Raw genomic sequence first — 8,058 nt, 5'->3', positions numbered from 1 at the left:
TGGTAGGATATAGAACACTTCCAGTATCAGTGTTCCCCTTCACTTTTAATATTACCTACTCACTTTTAAGACAAGAGTAATACATATGCATTTCATAAGTATAGCGTACTCCATTTTAGGTTGCATCATAACTTGCCAGCAAGTCTGATTTCAGCCAAGTGCTAGTCTTTAAATTAAAAAAAGTTACGCTAAGTAGGTAGGTACCTATAATCTGAAATCACTCAACCTTTTTTATTTTGTTCTACGCTATTTGTACTTCAGATGTATGCAGAAAAATGCTTGCATTTCTTGCCGCAATGTATCATCCAATTTAAACCACCCTATTCATTTTATTCATCGACATAGGATAGGTATATCATACAGCGATGATTTTATTATTTAAGTAGGTACATAATGAAAACTGTCTTTATCCAGTTGTTTCTTTTGATGACAATTTTCAATTACATTGCCGGTACGGTGCTACTTAAAGTACTAGTACTTTATACTACTTAGTACTTTAGGTACTTTATACTCCGTACGTCCATAACGTCGTTATTTTGTAACTGTTTACAATTACAAGGAAGTAAAATATCACTGAAAAGAATGAAATTTAATAAATTACTACTTATACGTAACCATGAATCTAGATATACATAATACTTACAAAAATTCCATGTTAAAAGTAAAATCACCCGTAAAACAGGTCTTAGTATTTTTCCTTCTGTTTTAAGAATGTTCAATACAAACACAGTTATATTCAAAGCAATAGATATGCAGTTGAAAATGAACCCGTACCATACAAATATGTTTATAATATCGAAGTTGTTCTGTAAATAGAGAAAGAAACAAAATTATCATAATCAATCCCGTTTCGCTGCCGGCTTACTACTGCGGAGTCTCCTGACAAGGGTTTGGTTATAATCCATCAAATTCGCCAAGTGCGGATTGGAAGACAAACAAAGCAAAAATACGTTATCAAAATTCGATTCCTTTTTTTAAATAAAATATAGGTACCACCATGAAGAGTGTAATAATATTGGTACATTATAAAAGACACAATATAAAAAAGCTTGGTTACCAAACTCTATACATAGGTAATAATTTTATTAGAGTCAGTCTGCGTAGAATGTAGAACGCTACGGCCTATGGCCTACGACGTAGCCAACGACATCTTATTTCGTGAAATATGAAAATGTTTTTAGGGTTCCGTACCTCAAAAGGAAAAGCTCACCATTATAATGCCAAGTAAGAGAACACCAGTGACCAGGAACAGACCCGCAGCAATAAGCATGTATGCAAACTTGCTGTAATAGAAGACTGAGCTTTGCTTGTCCGGTATTATAATCGACATCATTTTATCCGCGTAAACCATCAGTAGAACTGCCCATAACTAAAATAAAACTATCTCTGAAAAGTGACTTAAGACTTACAAATTTTTCCAGTACGAGATTTTATGTCTCACCAACGTTGATAGTATTCGAGTGTCGAAAAACTTCCGCATTATAGTAAAATGGATCTTGACTGCGTTGTTTTAAAGCTCAAGTTTGTCTACACATCTACAGCCAGCGCTCCAACGTGTCAAAATTAAAATCAGTGGCATGGAATTTTTGACTTCAGTTCAAGGCTTTTTAGGTCCATTTTACTTTGACAGGATGTGATGATGATGTGATGTGCGCCAGCGAGTTTTTTTTTCTGATAGCTCTTGTCACTGCGACAAACTAGTAAAGAAAGTGTCCTTGCACAGTGTGCACAGTTAGCGATCAACTATTAACGTATTTAACTCTGCTATGGACGATAAGCTGTGATAGCCTAGTGGTTAGGACGTCTGCTTTCTAATCGGAGGTCGGGGGCTCAATCCCGGGCATGTACCTCTAACTTTGTTAACGGTGTTATGAGTTTTAAGTAATTAAATATCACTTGCTTTAACGGTAAAGGAAAACATCGTGAGAAAACCTGCATGCCTGAGAGTTCTCCATAATGTTCTCAAAGGTGTGTGAAGTCTACCAATCCGCACATGGCCAGCGTGGTAAACTATGGCCAAACCCCTTTTTACTCTGAAAGGAGACCCGTTCTCTGTAGTGAGCCCGCGATGGGTTGATCATGATGATGATCATGATGGACATAGAATCACACATTGATTGTACGTATCTTCAGCGAAAAACTAGTCGATAGCCAGTCGCTTTATCGTTGGCGGTAGGACAAGTGGCTAATAATGTAGTCTGACATAATATTGCTGTAGGTACGTTTTTGAACTGACAAACTGTTTTTTTCCTGTTTACATAGTGATTGGAATGGAAGGCACCACAACTCATAAATCACATATACGGCCAGCTTCAATGATTTCAAAAAACGTCGCCTGAAGTCAAAACAAATGAGCAGGCGGATCACCTGATGTTAAGTGATTACCGCCACCCATGAATATTTGCAGCACCAGAGGAATCGCCAATGCGCTGTCGGCTTTTCAGGTATTTGTTGATCCGCCCATTGAATAACCCCATCCTTACCATAAAAATTACCCCAATGACAATAGCCGCTAGCTTGAGATTAATGCATCTACAGCACTTAGTTTTATACCCGAAACTATCCACTGGCGTACGTCTTTTGGGTTCTATTTTAAACTCTTCGAAGGACTCCGAGACGGGAGAGCATGTGCAGCACTTAACGCTGTTAGAAGAAAGAAACTGTTATGGAATTACTGACACGGAAACCTGCTAGTATTCTAAGCGGCTACTTGATTAAAGTTCTTTGATAAGGCCTCGGATTTTTAAAATAGCTTACATGTTAAATAAACACATCCTTTTAGTCTCATCTTATACTAACGGCTCTGAATTTCTTAATTTTAATCACTTTAATAAACCCAATCAAAAATACCTATTCAATTTGATTTGTTTATAGAAATTTTTGACATGATAAAAAGCAAAGGTAAAAAGATGATGACACAAGTTACAGTTTTTCAGTTTCTTAATAGTTTAGTTTCCTACCACGAACCATAGATAGAAGGTCTAACTAAGGCACAGGGAACTTAGATGATATCTATGCTAAGGACAAAACAAGTAAAACTTTATGTAAAACTTGAATAAAAATTCTTTAAACCATAGATAAGACCAAAGTAGAGACCCCCACCATCTTAACCATGCCCCCACCAAAGATTTTCTGATCAGCATTTATACCTAGATCATACCTACGAGTATATACTTTAATTTTCATTCGTGAATAGGTAGTAGACCTTGTAGACCATTTATAAGTGGCGTCCCCAGAGCAAGTTTTTATATTTCCGGTCAAGCACGTAATGCCAATGTCTCGTTTAATTTACCTCTAAGAATTTTTAAGTACTAATATATTTCTATATCCATTATAATATACCTTCATGTAAACCATAGAAACACATCCTTATCAAAAGAGTAGGTATGTAATCACTACGTTTTCCTATACTCAGGATTCTAAACTCGGGAATTTTATACATACAGATACTTACCTAGTAAGTTATTTAAAATACAACACGGCTATTGATCGATACTTCATTATATTCGGTACAAGTGCACTCAATATGTTCAAATCACTCGGGCCCGAGCGGCGGTCGTGAAGCGGGAGCTACGTACAATATTCAGAGTGGTGCTCTTATTGAGAACTATCGCAATACGCAGCTGAGGGTACTATAAAATATATTGAATAGATATTTGCTTTTGAATATTGAGAATATAGGTAAAATAGTATCCTAATTTACACTATCTTTGAGTTTAACTTAAAGACAATAAAGTAAACATGAAAATTAGCACTAACATGCGTTACATATCAATTTGCATCGCATATTAAAAGTGTGTTTTTGGCTTAACCGACATCAGAGAAGTGAGTGAATACCGTTAGGGATGATTTATGGTAAACCGGTCCGAGGCACCAGATTGGGAATTTGTATGAGATCACATCAGACCGTGCCGTGTCCAAGTTGTCCGAAGTTCGTCTGTGTTACGTTTCTTCCTACAAAATTGCAATCCGTGGAGAGTCCGCGCGTCGGACGTGGCTCAGACGTAGCACGGCTCGGGCCTGGCACGGTCTAGCATAAATCATCCCTTAAACTTAAATCACAGTTGTAATATCGAGAGTTCACCGATAGACTCGATAACTTGGCAGCAACTGCACTGCGGCTATTAGATCATTACTTACAGACTTGCATTTGAAACTACCTACAGGCTACAGCAGAGAGTAGTCATATTACTAGAGCTACAATGCCCCTCAAAATCAACTTAAAACCTGACTCGTCTACATGGAGACCAGTCCGGCTTTCACTAACATTAAAGATTTATTGAAAGTCTTGAGATCTTGGCAGCAACTGTATGTATTAATTGTATGTAGAGTATAGACTAGCATTCGAAACTACCTACAAAAGAGAGTCATATTACTAGAGGAATAATGGCGCCGATTCTCTTGTATTTCTCTAAACTAGATTTAGAGTATCTGCATTTTCTTTTTAATATTCAAAATCAACTTAAACTAACTTTAAGGGTGTCTGGCAAGGGGCTGCCACGACACTAATTGTCTGGCAAGGCATGACGCGATTTCTAATACTATTCCGAAGAAAATATATAAAAATTAGACTTAATACGTTGACGTAAGATTTTTTACGCCTTTATTACCTGTTATCTTCCAAAGCCACCCCGATCCAAACAAAAGTTCCTCCCAGTGTTTGGGACAATACGCAGAGAAACTTTCAGCTTTTATAAAATAACGAACGTCTGACACGCGCTGGCTCTTAATCCACAAGGTGCTATTAAATATTCTGTTTGACAAGTATGTACTAACCCTGTGGGTCGTATTCAGTCAGAGCACAGAGTACTTTTTACATTGAGTCATAGCTACCGCGTTAGAGGCACCCGGCCGCCTCTGGGATAAATTCCAACGATTTACGAGTTTTTACCACTCTGAAATATAAACCGTTATTTCAGTGAGAGTAATTTATTGGGCATTACATTAAATAGAAACAATATGGTCTTGGACTGTAATAATAAAATGATGAGATTTTTTGTATAGTGGTAGTTTATAGGAGCTAGAGTTCATTATTAAAAATAATAATTCAAAAAATCATGATTTTTATTTATAACATAAAATAATTCTTAACGTCACGCTGTACGGAAAGCAAATAATGAAGTCACAATGAGTAAAATATTTTCCAGCAGAAATTACTCTATGGTTATGTTAAGAAATTGAAAAATATTTGTCGCTAACGAATTGTGACGTCATTATTTGCTTTCTGTACAGCGTGACGTTAATAATTAACTATGTTAAAAATAAGTAAAACTCATGCTTTTTAAAATTATTCTTTTTATAATGAATTCTAGCCCCATAAACTACCGATATACAAAAATCACATCATTTTATTACTACAGTCCAAGACCTTTATTGTGACTAATTTTTTAAAGTAGGACTGTATTTTTTCTCCTTGCAGAAAACTAAGCAGGAAACCAACCAACTGTCGACCAAGCAGCGCTCGCAGTTAGGGGAAAGAGTTCTACTACGCGCAACGAAACCTACCTACTGTAGAAACCTATTTAACATCTTTTTATACTCTTACTAACTGTTGCACGCGACTTCATTCGTATCCCTCGGCAACTGTCTTTTACTTTCTTTAAAAAAATCTGTCATCTAAATTTTAAACCTTGTCCTAGCAATCAAACAAAAAAATCCAAATTTTGCGATTGCGAGGCAAAAACCGCTCGCTTTTTAACCGACTTACAAAAAAGAGGTGGTTTCTCAAATCTCAATTCTTTGATACCTGGAGTATGAAGTTTGCCATTCCATAGTCTAATTTACTTTAACTCAATGGCCGATTACTAGTTTCAATAACACCCGATATAGTTTACTGTGAATACCGGGTTCGCAATCAAGTGATTGAGCGCTCTATGCAGGTGTAAAGGCTTTGTCTACTCTAGTCTCTAACATTTCACATATTGATGGACACCCAGAACAAAGACTACCAAAATCAATTCCTAGTCGTGTATAGACTAGAATTCGACACCCTCTATTAGAACAAGTACGCTGGAAGACATGTGTGGTACAAAAAAAAGAATCATCAAAATCGGTTCATATTTGGCGGAGAAATCGCGTAATAAACAAAACACATACAATTGAATTGAGAACCTCCTCCTTTTTTGAATAAAAATATGCTGTGCCTGGTTAAAAACCTACTGTTTACAAAGCTATTTTAGAGTTTAAAAAATTAAAATGGTAAAAAGTAGTCGTGTAGAGTCCGTCGTAGATGCTCTACAATTGCGTTGCGTAGCTACGATGCTACGAAAAATACGTTGAATTTTGGGAACGTGCCGTGCCGCCCCTAGTATAGCAGAAGCAACATCGGCTATAATATGATCGGCTCATTACAGAGCACGGGTCTCCTCTCAGAATGAGAAGGGTTAGGCATAGTCCACCACGCTAACCAATTGCGGGTTGGCAGACTTCAAACACCTTTGAGAACATTATGGAAAACCTTCAGGCGTGCAGGTTTGCTCGCGATGTTTTCCTTCACCGTTAAAGCAATTGATATTTAATGCTTAAAACACACATTACTCCGAAATTAAGATATCGTCATGAAATCCTGCGTTATTTTAGATACTTACACTAGCTTCAGGTGGCCAATGAAACTTTGTTTACCAAAAAATCCAACAACTAAAAAATACTCAAATCTATTGACTAAAATTTAAAAAGAAAGAACGCTACACTAACTACACTTTAGGAAACTACCTGAAACTCAAATTTGAATATGCTAATTTCAGTTCTATAGAAAAAGGAAAAAACATCCTTTAAAGTAAATATTTTCCTTCTCAAACATTACTGCATCATAAAACGCGTGTATACATGCACCGCGTTTAGGAATCTGCGCCGAACACGAGTTGCCGCAGCAAGCCCAGTTTCATGTCTCGATCCCGGCAAGCCGCGCGTCTGTACGCTCCTTTATCAGACTTCGATAGTCAAATATTGGAAAAACAGCGCGAAATAGTGTTTCTGTGACAGTGACAGTTGTTTTTGTGACTTACTTATTAAATAAACTTTGGAAGTGCAAACGAACTCATATTTTAAAAGTAAGTTTAATTTTTTTTTAAACAGAGTACCTACCTAATCTAAAATTACTTTATACTTTTTTATTTAATATAAAATAATAGTAATAAATATATAATTACGTAGATACCAATTAAGTTTTTATAATGTTTTTATTTAAGTAAACTTTAATATATTGTACCTACTTAAATTCTTAGTAAATTTTCTACAACAATAATATCAGCTATTTAATGATTCTACTTATAACTAGGTGTGTATCTTTTTAATGGAAGTTATTTTTGATAATGACGTGTACTGTGCGTTACTTTAGAAATTATTGATACGCTATTCTATCGATACTAAATTTTCATGAGCCAGTCAAAAAAGGTTCTAATATCTCTATTAAATTTCAGCTTGACACCTGTAAAATTTTCTGGTTAAATTGGTTATCCGTCTGTCTCTGTGTGTAAGGGTTCTCTTCAGCCACGGAACCCTAAAAACAAGAACGTATTTATTTTTGACGTATTATGTAAAGTATTCAGCAGTGTTTCATTAAATTAGCTGACGCTACGAGTTACGGCATGAACGTAAATTACTTGGGACTGAGACAAAATCTAAGTAATTGAATACTTCACAAAATACGTCCTCATGCGATTTTAAAGGAAAATAAATACTTAAATTAACTGTAATAAAATTATATTAACTAAAGAAGCCTTTGTCTACCTTTTGTATATAAATGAAAACTTTTATTTTTCTTCTAAATGTACGTATATGATTTTATCAGAGACATAATATATTACAGCCTTTTTAGGGTTAAGCCTTCGCTTTGCGCCTGTCTGTATGTCAGCGGGCTGTATCTCGTGAACCGTAATAGGTATAGAGTTAAAATTTGTGTATTTCTATTGCCGTTACATATAATAATGGCAGCTATGCATATTAAGAAAAAAGTAAAAAGTCATAGTTTTATATCTCTTACGATGGTACGAACCCTTCGTGTGGGAGTCCAACTCGCGCTTGACTGGATTTTTATTATTTTTTCTTACCTTCAGCTCC

At 35.8% G+C, this 8,058-nt stretch overlaps 1 protein-coding gene across 1 annotated transcript in view; it reads left to right on the top strand.

The window, feature by feature from the left end:
* Positions 1–6,900: 6,900 nt before the first annotated feature.
* LOC117993630 (octopamine receptor beta-1R-like) overlaps positions 6,901–8,058 on the top strand; it is a 53,296-nt gene continuing 52,138 nt past the window's right edge. Inside the window, exon 1 of the mRNA XM_034981431.2 lies at positions 6,901–7,049. The gene's annotated coding sequence lies outside the window, so the exon portion shown is untranslated. The remainder of the gene's footprint in view (positions 7,050–8,058) is intronic.

The sequence above is a fragment of the Maniola hyperantus genome, chromosome 24 (assembly GCF_902806685.2).
Source record: "Maniola hyperantus chromosome 24, iAphHyp1.2, whole genome shotgun sequence".
Taxonomy (NCBI): Eukaryota; Metazoa; Arthropoda; class Insecta; order Lepidoptera; family Nymphalidae; genus Maniola; species Maniola hyperantus.
The sequence above is the reverse complement of the archived record's forward strand: the minus strand, read 5'-3'. Positions and strand labels throughout refer to the sequence as shown.